This window comes from Rattus norvegicus, chromosome 14 (genome assembly GCF_021556685.1).
Source record: "Rattus norvegicus strain SHRSP/BbbUtx chromosome 14, alternate assembly SHRSP_T2T, whole genome shotgun sequence".
Classification (NCBI taxonomy): Eukaryota; Metazoa; Chordata; class Mammalia; order Rodentia; family Muridae; genus Rattus; species Rattus norvegicus.
Window position 1 is genome coordinate 19,275,482 of NC_141547.1, and position 19,881 is coordinate 19,295,362.

General features: G+C 42.7%; 1 protein-coding gene across 3 annotated transcripts in view; it reads right to left on the bottom strand.

Moving 5' to 3' along the window:
- The window catches only part of Slc4a4 (solute carrier family 4 member 4), a 450,971-nt gene extending 431,759 nt beyond the window's left edge, over positions 1–19,212 (bottom strand). For 2 of the 3 annotated variants that reach the window (XM_087584435.1, XM_087584437.1), the window contains exon 1: positions 19,037–19,212. The gene's annotated coding sequence lies outside the window, so the exon portion shown is untranslated. Of the gene's footprint in view, positions 1–899; positions 1,101–19,036 lie in introns of those variants that run through there. The other variant, XM_087584438.1, reaches the window with a different exon arrangement.
- Between the last annotated feature and the right edge of the window lie 669 nt (positions 19,213–19,881).

Sequence of the window (19,881 nt, forward strand, 5' to 3'; positions counted from 1 at the left end):
GCAGCAGCCTGAAATCCGCAGCCAGTCTGCAGCTGCAGAGTTGGCAGCGGTGGCCACTGGGTCTGGGAAGGGCAAGCGGTGAGCTGGCTCTGCGTGGATGAACAAACACAATTTGTTAGAATCCCCACAAACAGCAGGGGAAAAACTTAACAGCAGAGCAAGAGAGAGATGCCAACACGTTTGTGCTCTTGGGGTGGGGGAGGCCAAGGTACTCAAATCGTAGCAGTTTGGTGCTGTGAACAATGGTATTTACGAAAGACTTCAAACTTCAAAGTTAAAGAACACATAATAGAATAAACACATGTTTGAATTGTATCATCTCCTCGGCACACTCATATCCGTCTAAGATATGGAATCCTAGAGGGGTTTTAGTTGAGAAAGGAATGGAAGGGGTGTTTCAGGAAACTGCATGGTCACTTACGAGTACTCTGTGGTGACAAGGTCTTTAATTATAACCTACAGGAAGTCTGTCATACTCCAGCCAGGGTTTAAGAGGGACTTGGTGATGTAACTAGAATTTGATTCTGCAGATAAAAAATATAAAAGGAGGGTGACAGGCTACTCAGAGCAGGAACTATTAAGCTTATAAATCCAGGTGAGACTAGGAGGAGCTGGGCAATGACCTCACTGTTTGACCCCAGCGTGGGCTTTACATTTCCAGCTGTTCCCACTGATCACATATACCGTTAGCGAAAGCAATCTCCAACTCATTGGAAGATGCAAAGGCGAAATAATCAGATGAGAATGGCAGGGCTGGGGGTGGTCCTTGGTGGCACTGTTGAGAATTGCCTGGCAACATCTGTGGCACAGAGGAAACTGAAAATACCCTCTTACATAGCCCCACATCCAGGAAGCATTCGGTAAGCGGCTCCTGGAAGACACAGGTGCACCCCACTTACCTAGCTTCCTGTCCATATCAGGAATCATGCTGTCTTCCCTGAGCGAGAGCCCTCTCTGCCTGAAGAACTCCCATCAGCTGACCTCTGGAAGAGCAGCCAAGGGCGAGTGTAAGCTGACCTGCGGTCTGAGCACTGCCTCCTGACAAAGGCATGGGGAGCACATGGGCTGTCTTCCCGAGTCATGCACAGGCGTAAACCTGTAAGCCTCACACGGGACCAGGAAAGACGCATGCAGCCTACACTCCTGCTGTCAAGGTAACAGCTATCCTTTGATTCCTAGCAACAGGATCCTGTGGGGCCTGCCCTCAAAGACACTGAGGGATTAGCCAGACTTTCCCGCTGGGGAGGTCACTGCCCTCCAAAGAGCTGGTCAATACGTTTGTCCCTCCAGAGAGGGGTGTTGCTGGCAGCCTACGGCAGATTGACAGCATTTTTCTACTGTGAATGATACAGCCCCCAAGTCCTTACCTCTCCTCTCATCCTGCTTCCAGTAAATGCTCTCTACTCACAGAGGAGTCTGCCTCCAGACAGTGACAACTGATAACTTGTTGGCATGCTGGCCTTCAAGAAAAGTGATCCATAAAAAAAAAAAAAAAATCGAAGCACTTCCTTCAAGTAATTTAAGTCCTATTATCATGGTATTCAAGGCTCTAGCCGCACTTGAAGGTCATCCTCAGTGCAAGATTTTGAATGAAGTGGCATACCTGGCACTCAAAGCAATAATGGGCACGTTCTTTTGATCAGACGTAGATGTTCTTACTCAGCCGTGTGTGCCCTGTGTGCGTGTCTAGGAAAGATAAATGATTAGATTGCAGAAGAGTCTGGACCCATTAAAAGACCCCAACTGTCCTTTCTTTCCCAGGAGGCATCTCACAAGGAATGACAGTCACAGATATTTTTGGCTCCTGGACAGTAAATGTTTTCTGGCTTCCTAGGATGACTCAGACTCTCGGCTCTGCCATAGAGCACCCATGCATAATCAAAGAGTAAACATCATGTCATAATTCCACGCCTCCCTGTGTAATCGTTACAGAAAACAAAACCGAGACTTAGAAAATATGGCCGCAAGGGTCTCTATGGGTGGTAGAGATGTTGGCTAGGAAGCCCCAGATTGAAGGCACAGAGCATTCCGGGTGGTATCCAAACTCTGGCTGAAGGGTAGAGGGCCACCTACTCAGAACGAGAAAAGGAAAGAGAAAAACATAAAAAGAAAAGAGCTTGGTTTCGGCCACAAGCCAAATTGATGAAAATATTCAGGTCCTGAGTGAAGAAATTACTCAGCAGTTAAGAGCGCTGCTCGTACAGAGACCCAGCTCCCACACCACCGCTACGAACAGTTTGTAACTCCAGTTCCAAGGCATCCAATGCACTCCTCTGACCTCCACAGAAACCAGGCACATGTGGTGCAGAAACATACATCCAGGCAAAATACCTATATATACAATAAAAACAAACCACTGAAGAAGGACATTGAGAACCTGCATGACGAATGCCTCAGGATGTGAAAGGGCACTGACTCCCTAAATACTGCTTAAAGAAGAACCCGGAGAGGTAGCTTGCGTGGCCCTCTCTAGTAGATGCTGAAAGAAATTCGAAGGGATGTCTATTCTGGAATTCAAGACAGAAGAGGGCATCAACAAAGTTGCTCAGAATGGAAGGCCACTGAGAGTCAAAGAGTGTCCTGGCAGTGAGTGTTCCAGGAAAGAATGCAAAGGGATGGAGGAGCTGGACGTGTGGGATCTGCAGCTAATTCAGATCGTAAAGAAGTACGTAATGTGACTGGTACGGTGGCCCCAGGGGATACTCTGGAAGACGCGAAAGTCACAGCAAGAGGAACAGTGACTATAGGAATAGTGGAACTGTGCACGCTCTGTATCTGTTTATTAGCCGACTGCTAGCTGGTACACCGGTGTACGTCACGGAGGCCAAGCAGCCCCTACGATAGGATGATTTTTCCTCATCTTGAATGCCCCCAGCAACTTCCTGTGGGCCGATTGGCACTGGCCTCTGGGTAGGACTGGGGTTAGGTGGGAAGGGGCAGCCTGTGGATTCATATTGCCTACCCAGAGTCATTGACAGCGAAAGTACAGCACGGAGGAACAGGAATGGATAGCATGGGATTTGAAGTCATAAAATTGAAGATACGGAGACACCTTAAAGTGGTGGTTATGGCAACATGGGGGTGTTTGGATTTGAGGTGAGCGGGGACTGGATAAAAAGAGGGAGTGTGCATGGGTGAAGGATTTGAGAGCCGCTTCCAGAAAGGAGGTGGAACTGTCTCCAAGCTTTGGCAAGACCTTGAGCAGAGGAATGGAAACAGTAGTCAGTGTTTGAAGTGAGGAGAGGTGGCGGCAAAACAGGGAGGAGGGGGCGGCAGAGACAGCAACCAGAATCCAGAGAGTCGACCGTGGTGATGACTGCATTAGGGGTGCTGGCATGAAGTGGGTGGATGTAGGCCTAGACCACGGCATGGATGAGTAGGCGCCTAGAGCAAGTACAGTGGATTGCCTCGGACTGCACGGGCTCAGTGGAGCACGTGAGCTCCAGGGTTGACTGCAGTGCTTCTAGCAATGAGGACACAGGCCAGTCTGTGGAATAGATTGGTTCTGCCAATGTCAGCTTTAGTGTGGAGCACATGAATGTGCTCATCAGCCACATGGGTCAACCCACCGAAGGCATGGAATCTTGTATGACACGGAGTATGTGAAAATATCAGGGCCAAAAGAACCAAGTACATGGACCCAGCCCTGGGTATCGGCACTGAATGTGCAGGTCTAGTTAAATGTTTAATGGATGCCAGCATGCCCTGTGCCGTGAGATGGGGTGTGGCAATTCGTTGGTTTCTTTGGACAAAGCCAGAGGCTGTTTCTGGGATGACAGACACGAGAAATCTCTTAGGAGGAAATGCTTTCTTGGGAAATGCTAAAGGACACATTCAACAAACACAGCAATCCACTGCATTGTAACACCAAGGTGGGAAACAGGAAGTCCCGGGGGAGACACTTGTACATCCATGTTTATCGCAACAATATTGCAAATAGCTCAACCACAGAATCATCCTTCATGTCCACCTATAGATCAATTAATATAAATATGTTGGATTCTATTATTTATTATAAATTTATTATTATAAAATTTAACATTTATCTTAAAAAAGAGTAAAATGATGTCAAAGAAAATCGATGCAACTTGAGATAGTCATATTAAGCAAAACAAGTTAGATTCAAAGAAATATGTGGTGTTTTCTCTCATTTGTGGATCTGACACTTTACATAGAGATATAAAATCATTCGTGTAAACACATCATGAAAATGGAGGTAAAACTGTCTGTGGGAATGAAGGGGAAAAGCAGGAAGTGGGGTTGGGGAGAAGAATATGGGGTTAATATCATCAAAGTACACGGTTTAACTTATGAAAACAACTTTATGAAACCCATACTGTATACAATGAGTGTAAACCCATACTGTATACAATGAGTGTGAACCCACACTGTACACAATGAGTGTAAACCCATACTGTATACAATGAGTGTGAACCCACACTGTATACAATGAGTGTAAACCCACACTGAATACAATGAGTGTAAACCCATACTGTATACAATGAGTGTGAACCCACACTGTATACAATGAGTGTAAACCCACACTGTATACAGTGAGTGTAAGCCATTACTGTATACAATGAGTGTAAACCATTACTGTATACAATGAGTGTAAACCCATACTGTATACAGTGAGTGTAAACCCACACTGAATACAATGAGTGTAAACCCACACTGTATACAATGAGTGTAAACCCACACTGAATACAATGAGTGTAAACCCATACTGTATACAATGAGTGTAAACCCACACTGAATACAATGAGTGTGAACCCACACTGTATACAATGAGTGTAAACCCACACTGAATACAATGAGTGTAAACCCACACTGAATACAATGAGTGTAAACCCACACTGTATACAATGAGTGTAAACCCACACTGAATACAATGAGTGTAAACCCACACTGTATACAATGAGTGTAAACCCACACTGTATACAATGAGTGTAAACCCACACTGTATACAATGAGTGTAAGCCATTACTGTATACAATGAGTGTAAGCCCACACTGTATACAATGAGTGTAAACCCACACTGTATACAATGAGTGTAAACCCACACTGTATACAATGAGTGTAAACCCATACTGTATACAATGAGTGTAAACCCACACTGAATACAATGAGTGTGAACCCACACTGTATACAATGAGTGTAAACCCACACTGAATACAATGAGTGTAAACCCACACTGAATACAATGAGTGTAAACCCACACTGTATACAATGAGTGTAAACCCACACTGAATACAATGAGTGTAAACCCACACTGTATACAATGAGTGTAAACCCACACTGTATACAATGAGTGTAAACCCACACTGTATACAATGAGTGTAAGCCATTACTGTATACAATGAGTGTAAGCCCACACTGTATACAATGAGTGTAAACCCACACTGTATACAATGAGTGTAAACCCATACTGTATACAATGAGTGTAAACCATTACTGTATACAATGAATGTAAACCCATACTGTATACAATGAGTGTAAGCCATTACTGTATACAATGAGTGTAAACCATTACTGTATACAATGAGTGTAAACCCATACTGTATACAATGAGTGTAAGCCATTACTGTATACAATGAGTGTAAACCATTACTGTATACAATGAGTGTAAGTCCACACTGTATACAATGAATGTAAACCCATACTGTATACAATGAGTGTAAGCCCACACTGTATACAGTGAATGTAAACCCATAGTGTATACAATGAGTGTAAACCATTACTGTATACAATGAGTGTAAGCCATTACTGTATACAATGAGTGTAAGCCCACACTGTATACAATGAGTGTAAGCCCACACTGTATACAATGAGTGTAAACCCATACTGTATACAATGAGTGTGAACCCACACTGTATACAATGAGTGTAAACCCACACTGTATACAGTGAGTGTAAGCCATTACTGTATACAATGAGTGTAAACCATTACTGTATACAATGAGTGTAAGCCCACACTGTATACAATGAATGTAAACCCACACTGTATACAATGAGTGTAAACCCACACTGTATACAATGAGTGTAAACCATTACTGTGTACAATGAGTGTAAACCATTACTGTATACAATGAGTGTAAGCCCACACTGTACACAATGAATGTAAACCCATACTGTATACATTGAATGTAAACCCATACTGTATATAATGAGTGTAAGCCAATAAACAATGATGACTCCCCACCTGCGTGGCACACTGAAGCAACAGTGGCACACACATTCTAGAGTAACCAACAATTATCTGATTAGAATTGATGGCCACTCCACGAGATGGAACCCATGCCCGACCTTGCTGACAACCCTGAGACAAGATAGAGCATGGACCCAATGGAAACCCAAGTGCTATTGTTCTGCTAAGTAAAGTGTTGATGTCATTCCGCTATACCCATGTTACTCAGCCAGCACAGAAAAACTTACTTCTGCAGGAGAGGAAGATGAATGCAGAGAATAAATTTGGAACATACAGCCCTTTAATGGGACAGCTTCATCAAAGATTTCCCCTCTGGGCTGCGAGAGGCAGTGGGGATGGAAGACACCAAGGAAACAGTGCCTCCCAGACACAACAGGACTGCCACACCCATGAATTCACAGAGACAGTGACCACAAGTACATGACCAGCGTGAGTTTGAGCCAGATGGGGTCCCAGCACTGAGAGGGAAATAGAAATTAACCCCCGTTCTTAACTCCGATGCTATCTCCAGCTGACTTCTGCTTGCAAAGGAAAGATTAGTTTTCTCTAATGGAGTCTTGCTACATATACAAGCCGCACTTAAGGGAAGCCCCACGTCCAGCAGTAGGTGGCCAACACAGAATGACCTCAGTGGAACTTTTGGAGAAGTTTGGTCTCACTATCTTCATTTGGGCACTTCTAACCTTACTTGTCTTTTGCTTCCCTGTCATGCTTTCAATTTTGGGTTATTATGGGCTTTGAGTGTGTGTGTGTATGTGTGTATATATGTGTGTGTGTGCATGCTGTGTATATGTGTATCCGTATGTATGCTGTGTATGTGTGTATATGTATGTGTATATATATATATGTGTATATATGTGTGTATGTGTATGTGTGCATGAATGTATATGTGTATGTGGGTATGTTTGTATGTTGTATTATGTGTGTCTGTGTATGTGTGCGTGTTGTGTATGTGTGTATATGTGTGTGTGCATGCTGTGTATGTGTGTGTCTGTGTGTATGTGTATATGTTGTGTGTGCATGTATGTGTATGTATGTGTATGTGTGTATGTATGTATGTGTGTATGTGTGTATGTGTGCATGCATGTATATGTGTATGTGTGTATGTGTGCATGCATGTATATGTGTATGTGTATGTGTATGTTTGTATGTTGTATTATGTATGTGTATGTGTGTATATATGTTTGTGTGTATATGTATATGTTTCTCCTGTGTTTTCTTTATTTTTTTCTGTTGTCTATTTGCTCTGTTTGATTCTTTTTTGTTTGTTTGTTTACTTTTTTATTAGCCTGGTTTTTGTTTCTAAAAAGTGAGAGTAAGAAGGCGTAGAATTGGATGGGTTGGGAGGTGGGGAACCTGAAAGGAGATGAGGAGGAAAAAAACATGATCTGATTATACTTTATGAAAGAACTATTTTCAAAAATAGCAAAAGAAAAACATTTTCATATTTCTGCAAAAATACAGAGGTGGATTTTTTTGTATTTTTACTAAGTCAAAGTAGTTCTTATTATTTTATTTCACTGCTCAGTTTCTAAAATAACATTACAAGTCTTACTTGACCTCCTTAAGATACGTTCTCCAGGCCTTTCCTGTATCCAGTATCCTCTGCTTCACTCATATTGGTAACTCCTCTCTATCCATCCCCCTGCACACTGCGTAGACATCTAAGCAGTTCATCCAGCTTAAGAGATCTTCGGGTAGAATCTCTGAGCAGCTTGCAGGACAGCACTTGTTGTCCGACTTTGTACTTTGCGGAGGGGAAAAAGAGTAGCACCTACTGAGCACTGACCTAGAGTCTGGAAAGTAACTGACATTTCCACTGAGAAGTAGAACACATTGTGTTAGCCTTTCTGGGTCTGATTCACTTACTCCAGTACCTTCCAGTTCCTTACACCCAACAAGTGAAGGATTTCATTTTAATGGCTGAATAATGTTCCTCTGTGTGCATGTAGATAGATAGATAGATAGATAGATAGATAGATAGATAGATAGATATTCACACGTATTCTTTAATTATTCATTTGTCAATGGATACCTTTGCTGACTCCAAGCTTAGATATTGTGGATAGTTCTATGATAGTAATAGGAGTGTCTGCACCTCTTGAGTTTATTGATTTAATTTCCTTTGGGTATACACTCATTAGGGGAGCATCTAGGTAGTTCTATTTGTAGTTTTTAAAGAGACTTCAACGGTTTTCCGAAATGGCTCTACTAATTTCCATCGCTACCATCAGAGTGACCTGAGTCAGTTCCTTTCGGTCCTGTTGGTTAGAGCCAGTCTAATCAGGGAGGCAAGCATGTTTCCTCACTGCTCTTTCCATTTGCGTTTCCTTGACGATTAGTAATGTAAAGCATTTTCCCACGTGCCTGATGGCCATGTGTATGCCGATGGCTGGACACTAGGAGGGGTAGGAGGGGAGGGAAAATGGAGGAAGAAAGATTAGGTTTCTAAGTATGGTTAGATAAGAGAAATAAACTCTACTGCCTCACAGCACAAGACGGTGGCTGTAGTTCACAGCAGTTACACATATTTTGTTTGGTGTGTTTGCTTGTTTGGTTTTTATGTGTCTCGGGATGCACTCAAACTTGCTATATATCAAGGCTAGCCTTGAACCCCTAATTCTGCTGCCCCCTCCAAATTCTGGATACAGACATGTGCCACTATATCTTACTTCCTGTATATTTTATTAAGAACTAGAGGAAAGGCAGGCTGACAACACACAGAAAGAGCACGCATTCCATAAGGGGGAAATGTGGCTTCCCAGATTTGACCATTACACAATACAGATATATTTTGGGTTAATACACCGGGCCCCACAAACACATACAATTGTCAGGTTACTAAAAAGTAAATACAGGAGTCGAGGTGTGGCTCACAGAGGGTAGACTTTGTGCTTAGTACATGAAGAATACAGGTATAGTTCCCAACACCAAAGAAAGTAAATGAAATATGAAGTCAATGAGAGATGATGGCTCAACATTGAAGAATGCTTGCTGCTTTTCCAGAGGTCCTGAGTACAGTTCACAGAGCCCAGGTTCTGCCTGAAACTCCAGCTCTAAGGGATCCAATGCTCTCTGCTAGCCTCCATGGGCATGCACAAACATGACATCCTCTCCCTTCCTCTCTCTCTCTCTCTCTCTCTCTCTCTCTCTCTCTCTCTCTCACACACACACACACACACACACACATATACATATATATATATATATAGGAGAACAAGGAGGACAAGGAGCTAGAGACATGATCCAGTAGTTAAGGACTCGCTTCTCTTGCAGAGGACCTAGTCTGGTTCCCAGAGCACCCACTTCAACTTACAACTTCCTGTAACTCCAGTTCCAGGTTACCCAATGCTCTCTTTTGACCTCCAGGGTCACATGCATGCACATGGTGCACACAAATACATCCAAGCACACACATACACAAAGGAAGGCAATAAAAGCTTCATAAATGAATGGATAAGTGAATTCTAAAAGTATGTTTAAATACTTTAAATACTTTTTTAAAGTTGGCACATTTCGAAGCACCAAAACATATTGGTCAAAACTCTAGACTGACAAATGATTTCTCTACCAGTAAAACGAGCCAGTTCAAGCCAGATTAAAGTAGACATAGGCAAGTTTATTGCCATCAGGAGGGAGGAGGAGGGGAGGGGGAAGAGAAAGAAAGAACAGAGCATGCAGGCAGAACGTGAGAGAAGAAAAGTGTGGTGGTTTGAATATGCTTGGCCCATGGGGAGTGGCACTATTAGAAGGTGTGACCTTGTTGGAGTGGGTGTGGCCTTGTTGGAGTGGGTGTGGCCTTGTTGGAGGAAGTGCATCATTGTAGGGGTAGACTTTGAAGCTGCCTTGGAATCACAATGCAGAATTCTCAGCTCCTCCTCCAGCACCATGTCTGCCTACATGCCGCCATGCTTCGTGCTATGATAATAATGAACTAAATCTCTGAAACTGTAAGCCAGCCCCAATTGAATGTTGCCTTTATAAGAGAAGAGCCTCTGCGGGAAGGGCAGCCCAGCCCCTGGCTGGAAAGTTCAGAGTTTGGGGCAGGGTACGCCAGGTAAGGTCTGAGGGATGCTGGAGCCCTGGAGCCCAGGTCTGCTTTGGTATGTAAAATATGTACCTCAGTCCCTTGTCTAGAGTCTGAAACTAGACACGGACCACGGTGTTCCTTATTCCAACTCTTTCGCATGTGCTTTATTTTCTATACAGAAGACATTCTCATTTCTCTTACGGTTTCTTTCTCTTTTTTATTTTTGAAGAACTATTTATTTTATGTATATGAGTACACTGTCGCTGTCTTCAGACACACCAGAAGAGGGCATCAGAACTCATTACAGCTGTAAGCCACCATGTGGTTGCTGGGATTTGAACTCAGGACCTCTGGGAAAGCTCTTAACCGCTGAGCCATCTCTCCATCCCCCTTCTTATGGTTTCTAAGATCTCAACTCACCAAGACTTTTCCAAGTAATGGGATGAAAAGCCCGAGCCTGTCCATTTCTGAGATTCACACTTGATTAACACATGTATATATGCCGCTTTTTCTTAATATACATTTACTCATTTGACCTACTTGATACCTGATAAATGGATTTTTGGTTTTTGCCTGTGAATGTACAGAAAGCTCTCAATAACCCAGCTTTTTTTTTGGAAGAGATCAGAGCCATTGAGTAGGAGCTCGGCAGTGAGAAATGAAGTCGTAGATTATAAAGAATCTTATACACAAGGTCTTTTGTCTGATCAAAAGGAAAAACTAGAACGGAATTACATTTCCTTTGCCTCGGTATAGAAGGGAGTCCTTTCTTCCTATCTGGCATGAAGTGGAAGGAGCAGGCACGGCAATTTTAAGAAAGGAAGAGACTGGAGATCCTGACTGCAAAATCCACACTAAGACCAAAACACTGTAGCTGCCGCAATTTTTATCCAAAAACAGTGCTAATAGCAGGCTCGCGTTCTTCTAGCTGAAAGCGGTGACCTCCGCATTTTCTCATCAGGTGAACAGGAATCTGGTCTAAAGGCTGCCAACCGCGGGCTAAAAATAGCGCAAACACGAAGGGTGCCATTGGCTAGAGATCCCCAGATTTTTCCTTCTCAGTTACGCTTCTTGCAGGCTCTGCAGGTTGAGATCAAGCTCTATCTTGCGGAAATTGTGTCAGCATGGAGGAGTTCCTCCTCCAGTGTCCATACTCCAAACTGTGTCTCCTTTCCCCAACAAGCAAATGGGATAAGTCTCCAAGAGCTTGCGGTCTTCCCTCCCTCTCCTTTCTCTCTTCTCTTCCCTCCTCTCCTTTTTCTCTTCTCGTTTTCCCTCCCCCTCCCTCCCTCCTTTCCTCTCATCTTTTAAATAGTAATCACTTCGTGAGCCTAAAGCTTCCCGGAAATGGCGTTGGCTAGCATCTTTACAATGGCTCGCTTTAATAGTAAGTTAGGTACAAAGAAGCCTCTGTTTTGAACAATCCGAAGGTTGTTCACTTTAGGGAGTTCTCTTTCTAGTGAAATACTTCTGCGGTCATTTCTATAAGCAGATGAAAACTACTTTGTTCCTCACAACAGATGCTAGTCGGGGGACTGCGTGGGAACTCCGCCGGCACATCTGTTAGCTTTCGGCCTCCTACCCTCTGGAGAGCCACTGCTCCCTGAGACTGGAAGAGTCTCAGATGGGCTCTTATCACGACAGCAAAACAGGTGACAGGTAACAGAGATTGTTAATGTTATACCACAATTTTTGAGTGTCCACCCAGTACTTTCGGTAAATAGAGAACCCTCGTTCTCTATTTAAATCGACTAGAGTCACCTTTCTTATATCATCTTGGGAAAATTCTATCTATAAAGTATTGAGGGTTTTTTTTCATGTGTGGTGCTGATCTCTGTATATTTTATGCAATCTATGTGTGAGGTATAATTAATTCTAGGTGCTAAAGAGGCAATAGGACCTCAAAGGGTGAAACCCCTGCTCTAGTGAGCACACGTTCCAGTATGAGAAGCTTATGCACTATAAAGGCGGATCATCTAAATAGGCAAGGTGTGAAATGCTGAAAACCATTATGGAGGGGAAATGGCCTGGGAAAGGGGCGGGGCATAATTCTACAGAGGATTGGGGTAAATAAATTCTCACAGAAAGGCACATTCGAACAGATATTTGAAACACTTGAATATGTAAGATATCCCTTCAGGAAGCATTGTTACTTCTTCACATCTGTCCTAATAATATCTTCCCTGTGGGGAGCTTAGAGATTATTTTTATATATGCATACGTGCAGTGTGGGTGGTCTCCTCCGGACCTACTCCTGTCCTCTGCAAAAGCAGGAAGGGCTCTGAATGGCTAAGGCATCTCTTCGGAAAGAAATTAGAGTGGTTGAGTAGGAGGAGTTGGGCACTGGGAAGCTAAGGCATCCCTTCTGTGGAAACTTAAGGATGAATACTCTGGGGCTGGAGAGATAGCTGGGGAAAGAGTGCTTGGAGACCTGACTTTGGATCCCTGGCAGGAAAAAAAGAGCCAGGCATGGAAGCTACTGTACTAGGACAAACAAGGAGCTTCTCTGGGGACTTGGCAACTCCTAATTCTGTGAGACAGCTTATCTCAAGAGAAGGCAGAGAGTGACAGAAAAAGACATTGTACGTTATCCTCTGGACTCTGAACATGGCAACCATTCATAGGTATGTATATAATACATATGCGCACATACACACACACACACACACACACACACACACACACACACACGAGTGACAGACTCATACTTAGAGCTTTTTAATCTCATTAGCTCTGAAGAAACCTGTCTCCAGTGCAACTGGTAAATATATGAAGTTAGGTGTAACAGCAAAGGCGTCAGGACTGACAACCTGTATTAAGTTCCCCAGAGCCCACACTACGATAGAAGGAGCGAACGGAGCCCTGTATCTTGTCCTCTGACTTCCGCCTGCACAGCACGGAAGTGCACATGTACGACGTTTAAATTTTCTAAAGAAATAGACATAAGGGGGAATTTAGGTTGTGAGTCAAGACGGCATTGCACAACAGCGGGGAGCAAAGTAGATTTTTAAGGAAGCATTGAGACAATTAGGACAGACGGCTATGAGGCGCTTTTATGCTCAGTCCTTCATGCCAACACAAATTTCCAGTGCACCAAAGCTTTAAACATTAAAAACAAAAGCACAAAGTACCTGAAACAAAAGAAACTTATAAATAGCAATACCGAGAATATAAAACATGAAAACTTTAAAAGTCATAAATTTGAATATATTCCGTACTATGGAAAGCAGAACTGGAAGGCATTCTGCACGAGGGAGAAAGGAGAACGGCCGCACGCACGCTGTGACAGGAGCCCTGCTGCCGCAAACAGCTTGGCAAGAGTAAGAGGACTTCAAGTGGCCATGTCTTTGACTCCTAAGTTCCGAATCTAGGAATTTATCACATAAGACAGATATTGGAGACGGGTGAGAAGAGCTGTGTGTGTGTGTGTGTGTGTGTGTGTGTGTGTGTGTGTGTGAATGTGTGAATGTGTATGTGAGTGTGTATGCCTGAGTGTGTATATGTGTGAGTGTGTATGAGCTTGTTTATGCGTGTGAGTCAATGTGTGGGCGAGAGAGTGTGCTTGGATGTATTTGCGTGTGAGTGTGTGTGTGTTTGTGAGTGACTGTGTGTGCATATGTGTATCTACATTTATTCAGAAGTATCTGAAATACCAAAATGGAACAAGTGGGATTCATGTATGAAATTCAATCACATTCATACCGCCTTCCAAGGATAAGACAAACACACAAATTTTAAAATGATCTCCAAGAGTGATGTGCAGTTACATGAAGCACCGGTGAGCTTAGAACACTGTCATTGATTATGCTTTTGTCTGTGTGGTGTAGGAAGGTTTACACTCGTGCATTTCCGGAGAGGCACCTCGAGGTAACACCATGACTGGTGGGCAGCAGTAACTGATTTTGGGAAGGTAGTAATGACCCAAAAATTAGAAGGAGGTAGTTTATGTTATATTTTATCCACTTATGGATTTTATGTTTCATGATATGTGCATATAGGTTTTATTCAAAAGTATATAGAAAATAGCATTTTGATACTTTAAAAGTAATAAATGTTTGCTGGATGTCTTTACTGATAGCCCCAAAATATGAAAATCGAGGAAATATGTTTCTTAAATTGTCAGATGAGAGCACTAAAATCTAGGTGCTAGTCAGATCATTCTACCAAATTTCTAAACATAAACGGGTTGTTTTGAAATCTCTGCTCACTCTGGGAACTCTCTACCTGCCTACAATGTATTTGCTCACATCCATTCCCACCCATTTATTGCCTTAAGCCCATTTTTTTCTCACGGTTTACCTTTTTACAGACCGTCTGAAGCGTTCTCAGCAACTGAGGCAGCAAAAGGAAGCTGTTCTTAGTGGAGACGGAATGTTTTACTAAAGATTTCTGGGTCCTCCTCAGAGCTTTCGCCATCAGACCTTTTCCCCACACAACACCAAAGCTGAGAGGTCACTCTCTGTAGCCTTGTCTCTAAGGTCCCTTCTGCTTTTATTCTGACTTGAGTGGCCTTTTTCACTCCCTCTCTGTTTATGAAAACATTCAGCAATTGTTTCACATTCTAGTCAGAACTTCGGTTGCCTTTTAGTCCAATGGAGAGCCCAAACACCCCCCTCATTATATTGCCAGAAATCAAACCTGCAAAGCAGCATCCCTCTTCTGTGTTAATCTTAAAAGCCAGTCTTCCTCTATGTGGGGTATTTTAGTTCCCTTTGCATTGGGGATTGGCCATGCAACTTACTATGGCGATTAAAACGCAAAAGAGAAAAAGGAAAAAGGAAGAAGAGTATATGGCATTTTGGGAACAAAACATTTAAGAGCCAAAGTGTAAGTTATAATAGTTTACCTCGGGAGGGAAAGGAGCCAGCGAGCAGGCCATGGGGGAGTTGGTGTTGGGGAGGGCAGAAATGAGCAGTGAATGACACACACGTCTTAATGTATCATAATAATAAACCTGTTAGTTTGTATAACTGATTGTTGTTCATTTAATACAACACAACAGCTAGTGAGAGGACCCAAGTGGTAAAGACAGCTGACCAGGGTTCTGTCCTCAGGACCCATGGGGTGAAAGGAAAGAAGTAAGTCCTACAGGATCCACACTCTGGATCCCTATGCCTCTACCCCCAAGTACTGTGTGTGCGCATGCGCCCCCAAGCTCAGCTTAAATTCACAATTGTTATATAAATTATACCTCAACTGTTAAAAAGCTAGCCTGGGATTTCTTTTTATTCAACCACAACCTACTTGGACCTACATTATCCACATTCCTCTCCCTTTCTCCCCCACAAGCTCACAAAATTCCAACGCCAGACAACACAAATGCAAAGTCACAAGGAAAGCAGAAACACAAATATTTTCAACTGGTGGGAAGATCAAAGAAAAGTCAATAATGAACTGTGGCTTCATCAAACATTTACAGAACACTAAGACACCGAACAAAATAACGAATGGCCGAGATGTATATTGGGATTGTATTTGATTTAGAGCAACTTATTCTTGTTTGCGGTTGGCCTTTAAGTCAGTTAAGTGTAACATTATGTTAAGAAATTGAAATAAAATTTTGGTTCATTGCGGTTCTTAGGAAACTGAAATCTGCTTGGAACATTTTTCTGAAGTTAGGAAAAGATACCATTTTCTTTGTGTGAGTATGTGTCTGTGCTGCCCCATACGCCAGTGATCTTTATGCATTTAAAGCAGCGTCAAGCAGGCTGACAACACTCAGGAAATGCATCCACGTTCCTTTTCACACCAAATGTACTTGTTTCGGTCAGAAACAGACATTCTTCATCCATGTCGCAAGCCAGGTCGCTCGCTCACCTCTCAACAGAAGTGGACCGCAGGGAGGGTAGAGAGCAAAGGAAAGTCAGGCCAATAGCCGCCTAAGTCAACGACCTCTGAGGAAAGCCCTCTCCTCCTCCCAGATGCTGCAGTCCAAGGAGGGGCGTGGGGGCGGCAGAGGTGGGGGGAGCACGAGGGGGGAGGGGAACTGAGTTAGTAGTAAACAAGCGGCTTCCGAGAGGGCCAATGGCAGAGCAGAAGGACCTGCATCAAATTCGAGGTACAGCACCACTTCATCCTGCAGCCGACTGTGTGCACAGTCTGAATTCGCAGAGATACGAAATCATGCGACAGTCAGACACCAAAGGGGGAAGAGGAACTTGATAGTATGAATAGCAGTTATGCCCAAGTTTGGTGTCAACTCTCTCGAAGGAAAAAAAAAATGACGAAGAAAATGTAGCAATTTATTCCTGCCCTTCTGAAGCGTATCTCTCTGGAGTTGCTTCTGTAAATTAAAGACTCTTAGTAATCTTTAAACCCTTTTCATCTCACTGCGGTTAAGGTGTGAGGTCCTCTACAAGGAGACAGCTGTGAGACCGTGGCAGAGCGAAGCACTTGTGTCTATGGGGGTCTAATAAAACAATGCCTTTCACTGGATATAAATCAGGGGACAATGCCTGTCTTAGAAGTCTGTTAGGAAGAATAAAGATGTTTTTCACCCTGTAACAATGTACCTAGATAAAGATCTGAGAGAGGCCGTGTTTCCAAGTGGAAAGACAGGCTTTCCATTCTGAGATCCTGCTTCAAACAAATCAAAGCGGTGTTACTTTTACCAAGTGAAGTCCTTTGAACCTCAGTTGCCCCATCTAGACTGTTACCAGGATTAAATATTAACATCTGCGAAGGCCGACTGGTTTCACGGATACTCAGTAAGTGACGATTACCTTCCCATTATTCTATGTTCATTCGTGTACTCAACAAACGCTTATTACCCACTATTGACTTAGAGTAAAACGGTAAGGGGAACATATAAGCCCTGTCTTTATGAGTTTACATCTAGTAGTAAACACACACATAGGAGAAAAGAAAAACAACAATAATAAAAATAGGCCGTCCCAGCACAATTTTATAATGTATGGCAAGAAGGAGAGCATTTGGTGCTGTGGTAACTCAGAAGAGAGACATCTCATTCAGCCTTAGACTGGTACCGTAGGAGTTTCGTGGAGAAAATTACAGCTAAAGTCTGAGGGAGGAACGGGAGTCTACAAATGAAACTCTCCAGGAGGACAGGAAATATTTTCAAAGGCCCAGAATTGAGGGAGATGGTGTTTGACAACGCTTACCCCAAAATGTCCACCAAGACATCCCCTTGTTCTGGGAATACAGCGTTTTCTCCTTTACATCTTTCTGAGTTTGCCCTTGATCATAAGTATCATGATGCACACACAGCCTTCCAACTGACCCTGGCCACTGGAGAAACACCTCCTCCAGCCCAAATCCTACCACAATCAAGTATAAATCGCATCCATCAGTCTCAAAGCCAAACCCTGGTTATGTGGTCCAATAATTGACAGTGTGTATTCTAACTCCATCCAGTGATACTCTGGAGATAGCAGTGGACTGGGTGATGGAAAAACACCTCATACCAACCATGTTCTTACACTGGGTGATGGATAAACACCGCCCATACCTACCATGGTCTTAAAGGCCAATTAAATAGCAGCGATGTGTAATTATACATTACTTGAATAGTCGGTTAACAGATGTAATTGAAGATTACATAAGGAAAGATCATGATGAAAATAAATATAAAAATCTCACACTAGCTTGAGACGTGACTGGGCAGGGAGGCACCTGTACCAACAGTTGCACCCATCGATAAATTCACTGTCTGTCAAGCCAATATTTGAAGATTTACTGTTATATATCATTACACGGCAGTTATATATCCAGACAAAACAGATCATAATATTTTGGTAGCTGAGAAAGAAATACTTAAGAACTGAATGATGAAATCTATAAAGGTGCTTTAAGTAATAAATCACTTCATAAATGGTCCCTGTACTCTTCCTTAAAAGTAAGTTACACCTGAAATTTTATCTTTGCTTTGACATCGTTCTAAATGATTATTCCTTCATATATCATTACATTTCTAGTAACAGATGTAAATAAGGAAATAGTGTTTTGCACCTAATGGTTTTACCATACTTAAGACTAAGCTGACAAACCGGGCCTTTCTCAAGCCCTTAAGGAGGAGGGAAAAAAAGTACCAATTTGGAGAAATCTATGAAAAAGTCAGTTTCTTCTTAAATACACAATTATTGAAAATAATTATACAGCCTAAAATAGGACTGGCTTTAAATTAAAAAATGTGTGTGCCTATTAAGATACCAGATATTATTAACTATAATAAAAGTATTTTGCACTGAACTAGGTATTTAGTATTAGCGGGAATGACAACATTCTTCAGCTACGGTAATTTGACCATTTATCGGCAAAGAAAAATTAATACAGGAGAATAACAAGGTAAAACAACACAGGCAAACAGCACCACTGACTTGGTGCGTCGTGCTTGGTAATAGAGACTTGGGCTTCTAACAAATGCTTCAAAGTGTTTTTACCAACTACAGATAAAATTGATCAGTGCTATGGTAGCATGCCGCTGGTGTAAGTAGAAGGGATGTTACATTTCTCTATTTACCGCCTATATATTTTGGCTTTGAATTCATCTAACTTAGTACATCAACCCTAAAACTGGTTATCTCCAGGCATTTATGTCGTTTCTCTTCCTTTCTGTGTATTTGATCATAAAAGGCCATAAAAATGCATGCAATGTTTGAACCTCTAAAGTATCTGCATGTAAACTTATTTCCCTTGAGAATAGATGGAAATCAAATTAAAACAGAGGTTCCTAGTTCCGTTCTCATTCCCTGTTAAGGCAGAAAGGCAGGTAGAAACACACCGTGTCCTTCCTGCTGCAAGTCTACTTCACTAAATAAAAACATCTATGGTTTTACTTACAGTCCTCCGCGTCCTTCAAAGGGTCCGTAGTGATGCCCTTTCAGCAATGATGTCTGGAAAAATCAAAGAAATCCACCTTCCCACCTTTTAAGCTCCTCATATCTTCTGAAGGATGCAGGCTCAAGAGTTGCCAAATGAAATGGGGGAAGGCAGCCAAATAGGGACTCGTGGCCAATCTAAAAACAGCAGGACATGGTCAGCAAACATAGCATCCCTTTGCTGGTCTCTCTCTCTCTCTCTCTCTCTCTCTCTCTCTCTCTGTCCTTAACAGTTAGGAACAGTTCTTGTTCAAAACTGATATAATACAAAGATATTTATATTTTTCTGTATGAAGTGGTCAGTAGAAAAATGCAAAAGTCATGGTAGTTATTTCTTCTAATTTATTTTATTTATTGGTGTGCATGTGTGTGTGCGGTGTATGTGTGTGTGCATGTGTGTGCGTGTTTGTGTGTGTGTGTGTGTGTGTGTCACAAACATGTGGGGGTGAGAGAACAATTTTGGGAGTCAGGTCTCTCCCTCCATCTTTATGTGGATCCTGGGGGCATCTATCTTGGGTCACATCCATACTCCAGGCTAACTGGTCCTTGGGCTTCCAGGCAGTCCTCGGATCTGCCTTCCCTCTCACTGTCAGGGTACCAGAATGTACATTTGGCTTTTTACAACTCTGACATTGTGTTTGGGCTGTCAGGCTGAGCCTCCACTCCTTTATGTCTGAGCTAGGGTGGAGGCCCTAGTGCTATTGATTGATTCATTCTGCTTCTCATCCCTTAGGAAGAGCAAATCAAGCACAAGTTGGGACTCACGAGCTGTCTTTACATTTGATTGCTCTTTCTTGAAGCTTCCGA